This window comes from Protopterus annectens, chromosome 2.part0, assembly GCF_019279795.1.
Source record: "Protopterus annectens isolate FY-2018-M chromosome 2.part0, PAN1.0, whole genome shotgun sequence".
NCBI lineage: Eukaryota > Metazoa > Chordata > Ceratodontiformes > Protopteridae > Protopterus > Protopterus annectens.
Genome location: NC_056728.1, coordinates 1,398,527,256 through 1,398,539,755, shown reverse-complemented (window position 1 = coordinate 1,398,539,755; position 12,500 = coordinate 1,398,527,256). Strand labels below are relative to the sequence as shown.

General features: G+C 40.2%; 1 protein-coding gene across 1 annotated transcript in view; it reads right to left on the bottom strand.

Annotated features, from left to right (window-relative positions):
* The window catches only part of MGAT4D (MGAT4 family member D), a 997,995-nt gene that overhangs the window by 192,323 nt on the left and 793,172 nt on the right, over nt 1–12,500 (bottom strand). The gene's annotated exons all lie outside the window — the stretch shown is intronic.

The following is a 12,500-nucleotide window of genomic DNA, read 5'->3' as shown; positions in this document are numbered from 1 at the left end:
TATTCTTACTGCAGAGTGACACGTACTGTTTGAGAAGTTCTCGCAAAGGAGGTTTAACTCGTGAAATTCTCAGATCCTGGTATGTGTGTGTGTGTGTGTGTGTGTGTGTGTGTGTGTGTGTGTGTGTATCTCTGTCTACCTATCTCTTCCTCTTTCCACACTCACCCTCACTTACAATTTCTATGATGACAAAGTACAGCCAAACAATCCACTTATGCTATACTGACAAGGTAAGCATAAAAAACAAACCATGCATGTTTACAGCTAGTACAGTTTGGCTTTACTGGCCCGAATGTAACCGGAAATACTCAAAAAAGTAAAACATCACTGGCATTCAGAAGCCATGTAGCTGAAACCTGGTATGTCAAGGATCATTTGCATATATCCCATGGGGTCTCCACTACAGAGGTTTTAAGGTATTACATAGTGAAGACTCTTAACTTGGTTGGATCTATCTTGCAGTTTTTACCAGATGGCTGTGTGATCTTTCTACCACTTGGTTTGGTTTACACACACAAACACATGCAGCCCCCACCAACAAACACATATGCACACAGCTTTTAAAAGTATCAATGCTGTGTAGTTAGCGCAGTGCATTTCCTTCCTCTTGATTCAGGTACTTAAAGCACATTTCTTTCGAAGCCCTAGTTCATGCAGCTAACAGAGTTTCTTTTCTTCACAACACATGAACTGATGTTTGACTAATTTCATGTTCTTCAAATACTTTCACAAAACAATTCACAGACTGATTTTTGTTTCCAGATTAAAAGCATTCCTATTCTATACTTTTAGTCATAAGTTAAAGTTTAGTTGAAATACTTGGGCAGAGAGTTTAGAATTCAAGGCTCTGAGAATTCTTCTTTGGCATGCATTGTCTTTTTGTCCCTCTCTTGTTTATTACAACCCCTAGTGATCACTTTTCACTCCCCTTACCAGCCAGCACTGAGTTTGAATGTGATCTATTCTGTGTTAATAGTGCTCTTCTATTTCTTGTCACTGCCTTTCTTAATGAACTGTCTCTTTAATAGTTTTTAGTGTTTACTATTCGTTTCCACTTCATATCTATATTATCACTCTTGTTCTATTTTCTTTTTTTTTTTTTTTTGATTTGAGTTTTTTTATTTCTCCTTCCCATTCATCAAAATAAATAAATAAATAAATAAATAAATAAAAATAAGAATTAAAAAAAAAAAAATGTTAAGCTTTCCAGGGCATTTTAAATTCAAATTGCATTACAGGCTGTTTGTGTACATACATTCAGTTGCATACCTGTGTTGCTAAACCAACGATTCTTGGTGCCTTACTGTTGCAGTGCTTCATTTCTGTGTTACTTTAATCACATGAGTACTTACATCTGCTTCCAAGTATATTGTAGCGAAACCTGATCTTCCTTAGTAGATCATCATTTTCATGGTCATTTTTATCTTACTAAATACGTGCATGCTATCAGAAACTCAGCTGTATCTTTACAGTTGCACTGTTTACAGCAGCATAATTCACTACTTGGCTTGTTTTGCTCATCCTCTGCCCTCACAAATTAGCTCCCTGCAGACTTGTTCTGTTTCCAATGCTACTCTGCCACCACCTGCATGTATGGAATAATCTGGAAGCATGCACTTCCTTCCTTTTAGGCATGTACATAAAGAGTAGTCAAGACAGATAGCATGAATACAGCATCATTCATTTTGAAAAATAACTTCCACTACATTTGTGCTTAACTTTTGCTGTCCTGCATACAAAACATAGGCCAACATGGATAGCTTTTCAGGGTACCTCACCTTCTGCATTGTTTGAATGTTGTCTAATTTTCCCATGTACAAGGTCTCAGTCTCCTTTCAAGCTCCCCAAATGTAGTCCTTATGTTTGTCTACATTCATCAGGGGTCTGAGCACACCATGTAGGCTCTCCCTTTAAGGCAATCTCTTCTTTAAACAGTGGTTGTGAGTGCACAATGAGGACAGCCTAAGGTCTGAGAAAACAATGGATGGAGGGTAGGGAATGTTGACCTTCTGGGATAACACAAATGCCTGAACTTCTGTTCCCTGCTTCTATGGTACAGTATCAGAAGTCAGCAGTTGCTTTTGCATGGAGGAAATTCTTTACAAATGTAAGCAATTCACTTATGTTCTTTGGTTTGTATTCGTTAACTCAAACATTAATGTTGACAGGTAAAACTGATGTAAAGAGTTGCACTGTCAACAGTTATATTATTTTTTCAGTATATTCATCTGGATGGATCAACTTCTGACACAACTCTCTATTGGCTAAAAGTTTCCCTGTTTATATCTTTATGGCAGAATCGAAAGGTCCTAAATCAATGTTTGCATGTTTCTGTTCTAATCTCATAATTAAGAAATATGGCTTGTGTTTGTTTGAGCAGATCACATGATGATGCCATTCCATGGCGAAAATACTGTAAGGCTTTTAATGCTTTCCTTGAATATATATATATATATATATATATATATATATATATATATATATATATATATGTATTAGTAAACACTCAATGACTCACTATGTGGTTTCAAGTAATTTATTTACAGCGATTTGTGAAGTGCAGGTTATTTAAATTACCGTTTCAAACACATTAAACATTGCACTCAGAATTCAGCCCAGGTAAATGACTCAAAATTCAGTTCAATTAAATAATTCACAGTTCAGTTCCTCTCCCACTGGAGAGGCACACATCTCTACTACTTGCGCTGTATTGCTCTACGGGCCTGTGTATCTCTCCATATTTTCTCTCTCTCTTTCTCTGCACTCCTGCACATGACAAGAGGGGTGAGCCCACCTCCATTCAGGGAAGGTGTGGATCTTCCTCCAAGACTGCTGAAAAACTACAGCTCCACATATGTTACAACAGTCAGTATGAGGCGCTATACAACATAACACCTCAACAACTCAAATTTGAGGGGATAAGCATAATTGGCCTGCCAGATCCCACATGGTACATGTTTTTATCACTCCTGATTGGGCACCATATGACAATATCTCCTACTTGGGAGGAGCCAAAGCACAATGACTGCCTAATGCTATGCAGAGTTCTTGTGAAGAACTCTTACCCAGTCTCATCAGTTTATTTGTTTGAGCAAAGGCATTTTGATTTCCTCTTGGTATTGTGCATTTTATATTATTTGTTTATGTGTCTCAGTTCACCAGTTTCAATGTTTTGTTAATTTCTTATAGGCATCCACAGCCTTAGTCAATATTACTTTGATCTGATTATATGGGGATAGAGGCACATAGTTATCATGCTCATGCTAAGTAATAATTAATTATTGTGTGCATTAGTCTTACTGTCATTCACACCGCGTGGTCATGGTTATGTCTTACACAGGGACCAAAGCAATGTAATTTTGTTCAGCTTGCACTGCTGTGTATATCTGATCGACAATAAAGTTTACTTTGACTTGACTTTGACTCACTTTATTTAGAGTGCTGTGTTCTGACAGCACTTTTAATTTTTCCTCTCTCCAATTCACTACACTTCCAATTAAAGATTTTACTCTATCTTTTCAGTTCAGTTCTACTGGGCTTAAGGAGTATTATTCTAGCTTTCAGATATTTTAGTGGTTGTATGTTTGAGTATGTCTTCCATGTTCTCAAGCTGTTTGAAACTCTTGCTTTGCTCCAGGGGGTGTATCTCATTGCTCACTTGGTTACTGAGTTTTCATCTGCAGAGCCCTCCTTTTTCCTGAATCAGTTTAGCAACGTAATGGTCATTCGTTTTGATCCATAGTGTTTTCTTTCTCTCTCTCTCTCCTCTTCCTGCAGCATACTTGTACGGTTTTCCTTCTTTTTGTATTTGTGTTCCATTTCTGAGATCTGTTGATTACGTGTACTTTGTTACTAGTATTACTCTTGTATTTCATTGCACATGGTCTCTTTCAGCTTCCCACTTGTGTCAACTGTTTACTTTCATTTATGTTTTTAGATTTCTTTTGTTATAGAGACTTCACTTTGTTGTGTAGGAGTCTGTGCAGAACTCTTTTTTTTCAAACATATCAACACTTTATTAACAATTCAAAACATATAATTCCAGACTATGCAATCATTATGGGTGGTGCACTTTGTTGCTATTTTTCCCAAGTTGCTGGCCAGTTCACAGTCACACCAACTTACATTCAGGTCTAAATTCTATTTTTATTTAGGGTCTTGGCTCAGCCCAAAGCTAGGGATTACATCATCACTGTTATTTAAGTTTGAGCATCTTTAACTGAAAAAAAATATATACGGACCCCTGCTATTTTCCAGAGCCAGCAAACGTTTAATCAGTCAGATTTGAACCCCTTTTTCACCGCACTGCTGCTGCTCTTGCCAGCTCCAGCACCACGTTTGCCAGAACTTTTCAGCCAGCCAATATTTGTACTTTATATATTCAATCTTCCTCTGAATTTATCACTTGGGATCAGAACAACCATTTACTCAACAAGTAAGATTTTTTTCTTGTGTGTTAATGTGTTCATTTACATATCTTCCAGATGTTTCATAATGACATGTATCCCCTCTATGCTAGGTGGGCTTTCTGATTTCCATTTTGCTTTATTACTTTTAAGCCACTAACATTATTAATCCAACTAGGGTCTTGTACTGCTTAGGCTCTTTCATCCTAACAAAAAATTCTCTTGTGTTATGATAAAAGTGTCATCTAACAACTTTCCACATATATACTGAAATTCTTCTTTGAACTTAGTTAAACTTGGACAAGACCAAAAAATAAGTTATAGTGCCTTTTTTAGGCCATGCTCAAAGGACAAAACCACCACCGTAACAGATATAAGCATGCAAAATCTGAAGGTAATGCTACTCAATGCTAGAAGTCTAAACCTCAAAATGCACTCTCTCGAGGCACTTCTAAAAATGGAGAACATCGATATCTGTGCAGTAACAGACCTGGTTCAAGGCTCCAGAGAGCACCCCTGCAATACCAGGCTACAACTCTTACCACACTTTACAGCCATCAAACCAGGACCGAAACACTAAAGGTGGAGGAGTGTCCATATTCACCAAGGATATTCACACCTTCAGGCTAGTCGCCCAACACAATACATCTGAAATTCTAGAGGTACAACTAATACTAGGTAAGACTGCAATCCAAATTGTAGCTTGCTACAGATCCCCCACCATGCTCCAAGATTCTCACTACACCTTTCTAAACATACTGGAAAATATTAAGATAAAACCAAACACCCTAATACTGGGTGATTTCAACTACCCTGCCATTAATTGGGAAAACTATTCGGGCACCAACACCTTAGACCAACGGTTCTTGGAATTCATAAATTCCAGTGCCCTGGATCAATTAATCCACAGTCCCACCAGGGGCTCAAATATCCTAGACCTGGTCATTACCAACATGGGAGATTGATGTTCCACGTCAGTGGTCACCCCCTCGTTGGTCAGGCCTGACCATAAGCTAATCACCCTTGACGTCCACATCCTACCCCCACCCCCCAGTAGGGAAACTTTCATAAAAAACTTCTCCAAAGCTAACTTCATGCTACTCAAGTCAGAAGTGGCAAAGTTCATGACACCCATGCAGATGGGAACTGAAAGTTTGACTGCTGAATCCTACACTAAGGCACTGTACGAGCACATCCACTCATGCATGAATCGTGCCATTCCAAATAGAACCAAGACGCTCGCCTCCAAAAAAAAGAAGCCAATCTGGTGGTCCTCTGCCATAAACAAACTATACAACAGAAGGAAGAAACTGCTGCAGAAAAGAGGAAAATCCCAGGATGCAAAATACTCCCTTACCAGCCTCGGTAAGAAGCTGTGATCCCTCACAAAATCCTCCAAAGCTAGTTACGAAAATAAAATTGCCAAATATTCCAAGGACAACCACAAGGCATTCTATAGTTATGTCAAGAATCTAAATGGCAATGCTCAGATCTGTTCTGAGCTACAACAGAATGGCATTAAATATACTGATCCCAAGGATATTGCCAATATCCTGGAAGATCGATTCACTGCCAACTTCACCCCCTTCTCACCCCCTAAAGGGCCCAGCTCAATATCAAAAGACTGCCAGATTCCGGTAATCATGACCACACAGGTAAAAAACGCAATCTCCAAAGCTAAGAATACAGCATCCACAGGACCAGACGACAACCCAGGCTGTGTACTACATAAAATACAAAATGAAGTGGCAACCTCACCTAGGTGACATGTTTAATCATTGCCTCACCTCAGGCTTAGTGCCCAATGAGTGGCGCACAGCTACAGTTATCCCACTCCACAAGGGGGGGATCCACCTTGGATCCTGAGAACTATCGTCCCATCAGTCTGACGAGACTGATCTGCAAAGCCATGGAACATATTATCATGGAACTTATAAACAAAGACACTGGCAATCTTCAAACACTGGACCCCAGCCCGTTTGGTTTTGTAAAGGGTCAAGCTTGTCTCCTCAACCTGATTGACTTCTTCGAATCAGTATCCAGAGCTGTGGATGAAAGCAAGGTGGTCCACACGCCTATCTGGACCTCGCCAAGGCCTTTCACACCATCCCCCACTCTGGAATCACAGATAAACTTACTAAGCTGGGCATTAATCCCTACATCACTCGATGGGTTGCCAACTGGCTTACTGACAGAACCCACACTGTGAAAGTAACCGACTCAAAATCCAGCTCCAGACAAGTGACAAGTGGAGTACCTCAGGGTTCAGTTCTGGGACCGCTCTTGTTTGGCATCTACCTCTCTGAATTACAGGCCAGCACTAAGGGACTCTGGCTAACAAAGTTCTCAGAAGACTGCAAACTGTGAGCCACTATTGAATCCCCAAATGATGTTGATATTCTACAAAAGGGCCTTACAGAAACAGATGCTTGGTGCCAGAGCCATGGGCTCAAGCTCAATGCCAAGAAATGTATAGTTATTCCCTTTGGGAAAAACCATGTACCCATGAATTACCACATAAGTGGCAGTACACTAAACACTGAAAGTGTGATAAGGGACCTAGGGACACAAGTGGACAGTGGTCTCACCTTCAATAACCACATCGCCAAAACAGTCAGGAAATCCTTCTATGTGGCATACCTTATCATTAAGAGCTTTTCATCCAGAGAAAAGGAGGTCATTGTCCCACTGTACTCATCCCTCATTAAACCCATTATAGAGTACAACACCCCATTTGGTATGTACCTCACAAGCCATCTGCAACAACTGGAAAGGCCACAGAAATACCTCACTAAAATAATCACAAGCCTAAAGCAGATGCCTTATGCTTACTGTCTAAAAAAACTCCAGCTATACTCTGTCGCATATCGCCTGCTCAGAGGTGATCTCTGCTTAACATACAAGGCCATGTCAAACCCAGAGCTGTTGGACATGCTACACTTCAAGAAATCCCAATTCCTTCAGAGCCACACACTCCAGGGATCTAAACCTGGTCCTCAAAATGAACAATACATGCTGGAGGGATAGGCTCCTGACCCAGAGACTCCCCATAGTCTGGAATAGACTGCCCATACATGTCAAGCTGAGCGCCTCTTTGGCCCTCTTCAGAAAGAACCCTGATGATTGGATGGGATATAGGAAATTCACTCCAGAGATCACGTCAATTGCCCTGCTAGACAAGGGACCAGGGAAGTAATAGCCAGGGAATTGTTATGGCTAGGCTTGTATAGGCCCTAGGGCTGAAAGCCTAGTACCAACCTATGAACTTGTTCACCATCTCTAATCTATGTCTCCAGCATCTGTTGTCTGCCCCTGGAAACATTCATTTATGCCTTCTGGAATATAGAAATATCTGTACAAGTACTTGGTGGTGTATGTGGGGGCCTGACATACATCTTGCCACTGCTCGATCGTATATCCCCTAGCGAGCCATGTCTTCCAATCTGCCATTAACTCTTTCCAATGACTTTAGTAATTACTATGAATTGCTTTATATAATCTACTCAACAGTTTCCTGTTTTGTGGCTCAGATTTCCTGGACTCAATAAGTAATCTTACAAGCTCTGGTTTCACTACGTCTAGAGTCTATGTACAACTCTTGACTTTGCTTTTAGTGACTCATTTTTTACATCAAGCAGGGAACTGTTATGTTAAAGGTATGTAGCTCATATCACCTTTTTTGACTTTGTAAAATTGATCTCAGTTCAGGTGTGATACTAAGTTTTATTTTGTCTTTCAAGTTCTAACACCAAATGACTTTGTTCATTTTTGTTTTAGATCTGTAATGTCTGTTGATTTAGCACTTCCAGGCTTCCTTTGTATTTCACTATTCCCACCCGTATAAAAAATACAGATGGATTGTGGAATAAATCAACCTTATCTTTGACCATTTTACTTTTCTGTGTTATTTGCTGGTCACATTCAGCCAACAAATTTGTAATCTCTCTTACATTTTATTTTTATTCCCAGAAATCATCTGTTCTACCATAGTTTTTGAGCTATTCTACTTGAAGACAGCGTCCTCTGCTTGTCCTAACAGCTCTGCAATCTCACTGAATTATCTAATTTCTCTTGGAGAATTATATAGCACTGCAAGATATTTTCATTTAATATCTCTTGTGCCTGGTTAACACTTTATTGCACTAGCACATTTCCTGTAAGAAGACTGAGTGCCTTTTTCACAAATTCTTGTCTGTTAACGGTATTCAAGTTCTGCCCCACAGCATCATTTATTTCAGTTTGTATTAAACCAGAGGCAGACTCATTACTTCCAACTAACTGCAAATCATGCCTTTACTTTTGCTTATCAGCAATACACTGATGCAAACACTGCCATTCTGCTGCTCCAGACTTACTGGCCAACATAGCTGTCTCTGCTTAACTGTTACGGATGCACCTCAGCAGAATTTTTCTTTACTTCCATGAGACCAACACAGACACTGTTCTGCTTATTACTTCTTTTATTTTTATTTAGGGTAACATATAACCAGTTTACCAAGTTTGTACATTTTTTTTTCTTGTGCTCTACAGCCATGAGCCCCTTTCCACTTTCAGAAGGGTTATTTATTTATTTTACATTTGGTTACCGGGAAAGTCTGACTGCACGCAAGTCTTTTTTCAGTGGAGGCCTAGGAAGAAAAGCTCCACATATAGGATACATAATAAAGTCCATTTACACAGTTACAGAAATATAACTTTACACAATTTACATCAAATAAAACTAGGATGACAACAGAAAACCATTATACAAATTGCATCGAATAAAGCTAGGGTGAGAGATGCCTTCATCTGTCATCGGCTGAGGGCAGGATCGAAAGAAAGTACATTATACAGGTGTGAAGAGGAAGCACCAGTTTACTTTCAAAAAATCAGCGCCTCTTTCAAACCTCACACAGCAAGGGAACCCTATTTCCTGTCAGAGGGCTTAACCTTTTAGAAGCAGTACTATTTTCTTACTTTACTCATCAATGAACTTTTTCATGTCAGAAGGTTTAATCTTTTAAAAACGTTACATTTTCTTCCTTTACTCTGCAATGAGCCCTGCTTTTCCTTTCAGTAGAGTTAACCTTTTAGAGGGTGGCCACTGTGGTGCAGCGGTTAGCGTTGCCACCTCACAGCAACAGGTTCTCTGGTTCGATCCTCGGCTGGGGTGCCTTCTGTGCGGAGTCTGCATGTCCTCCCTGTGGACGCGTGGGTTTCCTCCCACATCCCAAAGACATGCTGTAGGTGGATTGGACACACTAAATTAGCCCTAGGTATGAGTGCGTGTGTGTGTGTGTGTGTGTGTGTGTGTGTGTGTGTGTGTGTGTGTGTGTGTGTGTGTGCGTGTGTGTGTGTGTGTCTGTGTGTATGTGTGCCTTTTGTGGAAGGTTGGGCGCCAGGCTGGCAACATGACACCGTAAAACATCACTGCCAATCATGAGCAGACGGTGATCCGCTGTGGTGACCCCTAACCGGGAAAAAGCCGAAAGAAGAAGAAGAAGAAGAGCTAACCTTTCAGAATCAACACTTTTTTCTTGTGTTAATCAACAATGAACCTTCTTATGCTGTCCGAGGATTAATGTGCAATCTTTCCACATCCCTCAAACTTAAATATACCAACTCCATGGTCCTGTTACCTTGGAAAATGTTGTACTTGCATTGATTCCCAAACACAAACACTACTAACAACAAACAAACTAAAAAACATACAGAACCCACCCATTACTATGAGAAAATCATTAAGCTCTATAAAATACAAATTCTTTATGTAAATGGCACTTTGGCATTATTGCCATTCTATCTAAGAAGACATGCAGTAGGTGCACTCAGTCACATATCAGTACTGTGAAACAATTCAACCTTTTGTACATTGAGACAAATGCAGTACAACTATACATGCACCTATAATTTAGATATGCATTCATATATCTGTGCATATGTACCTATGAACCTTATCTATCCTAACAGTAGATTTCAGACAAAGGATACAATTAAACAAATATATGGTAGACTGTGTAGATTAAATTTTGTTTATTAACACTATTAATATGCCATGTGCATTTATCTAAACTTTTGTTGCATCATCAACAGTTTATTTTATTTAGTTATTAATTAATATACTGATTTCAGTTTGGTAACTGGCTGAGTAAAGTGGTCATCAACTCAGTTTAGTCACAACCAAGGCTCTAAGGGCACTAGATTAATGTAATCGGGTACAGTGGCAACAGACTGGCATGTAAACAGTAATTACCATAAAGTGAAGGGTTATAATAATCAAGTTCAATAAGCAAATCAACAATAGTGGTTATACATCTAATGCAACAATTCATCAGTCATTTCCTTTGGTTAATTGAAAGTGGCACAGTGTTGTGGCTTTTTTAACCATTATCTTTAAAATGTAAACAGGTAGTTTTTTGCATATGCGTTCCTTTAATTCATTTTTAAATGTATGCAGACACTGTTGTATTTTGACTTCTGCTGGCAAGTGCCAGAATCATCTAAGATGTATGTATAACTTCTTTAATATCTTTTCTCTAAGGGAGTATGCTTGGTTCTAATAAGGCAGTTTGTTTTATGGGGAGGACAATAACCTTGTATGATTATTTTGTAAAGGAGGGAGCCAAGCAAAAGTATAGCTCTGATACCATCTGAGGCCTTTCAAGAGATCGCAGTGATGTATACTCTATCTGCAAGTAGTACAAATCTGCATATTTTCTTTTCGGCCAGTTGTTGTTTTTGTCTGTTTTAGATGGAATGGAATGTTATTAGTGAGAGGTCATACTCAGTTTTTTCACAGTGGCACAGCAGGTAGCATTGTCGCCTCACAGCAAGATGTTCTCCAGTACAATTCTCGGCTGGGGTGCCTTCTGTACGAAGTCTGCATATCCTCCCTGTGTTTGTGTGGGTTTTCTCTGGGTGCTCCAGTTTCCTTCCACATTCTGAAGACATTCAGTAGGTGGATTATATGCTCTAAATTGGCCATACATGCGAGTGTGCTTGTGCATGTTCATAGGTTCATACGTTCATAGGTTGATACTAGGCTAGCTGCCCTAGGGCATTTATAAGCCTAGCGCGAGTGTGTTTGGCTTTCGCCACCCTTTTAGATTAGTTGGCTGTGCCTCTGTATAGTAGGTCACAGAAGGTAGCCCTTTTAAGGTTAGTTTACTGTACCTCTGTCAAGCAGGGACACAGAAGAGATCCCTGGGGGTAAACTTACGATCTCCCATCCACTTGTCAAGATTTCTCTTGAAGAGGGTCAGTGAGGGGCTCTGCCTAACATGGATTGGGATTTTGTTCCAGAGTGAGGGGAGCCTCTGGGATATGAATCTGTCTCTCCAGCATGTCCTATTTATTTCTGTGCTGAGGTTCAAGTCCCTGGAGCATGTAGCTCTAAGGAATTTGGATTTCCTGAGGTGAAGCATGTCATTAATTCTGGGCTGGACATGGCTTTATACATCAGACACAGATCGCCTCTGAGTAGGCGGTACACAACTGAGTAGAGCTGGAGTTTCTTTAGCTGAGCTGCATAGAGCATCTGTTTGAGCCCCTTGATCCTCTTGGTGAGGTACTTTTGGGATCTTTCCAGTTGCTGCAGGTGTCGGGTAAGGTACATCCCAAATGGGGCATTGTATTAAATTATGGGTCTGATAAGTGATGAGTAGAGGGGCACAATGACCTCTCTTGATCTAGATGTGAATCCTTTCATGATAAGGTGGGCTATATAGAAGGTCTTTCGAATCACTTTGGCAGCGTGATTGTCAAAGGAGAGATTGCTATCTACTTGGGTCCCCAAGTCCCTAATTACTTCTTCCGTACTTAATGGATTACCACCTATGTGGTAATTTGTGGGCACTTTGTTTTTCCCAAAGGGGATGACTATGCACTTTTTGGCATTTAGCTTTAGGCCATGGCTCTGGCACCAGTTATCCGTCTCTGTGAGACCCTTTTGGGGGATGCTTGTGTCAGCCGGAGAGTCGATTACGGCACCCAGTTTGTAGTCATCTGTGAACTTGGTCAGCCATAGTCCACCCATGTTAGCCTGTACCTCTGAGAAATATATACCGAATAAGAGAGGTCCCAGGACTGAGCCTTGTGGGATGCCATTTGTAACTG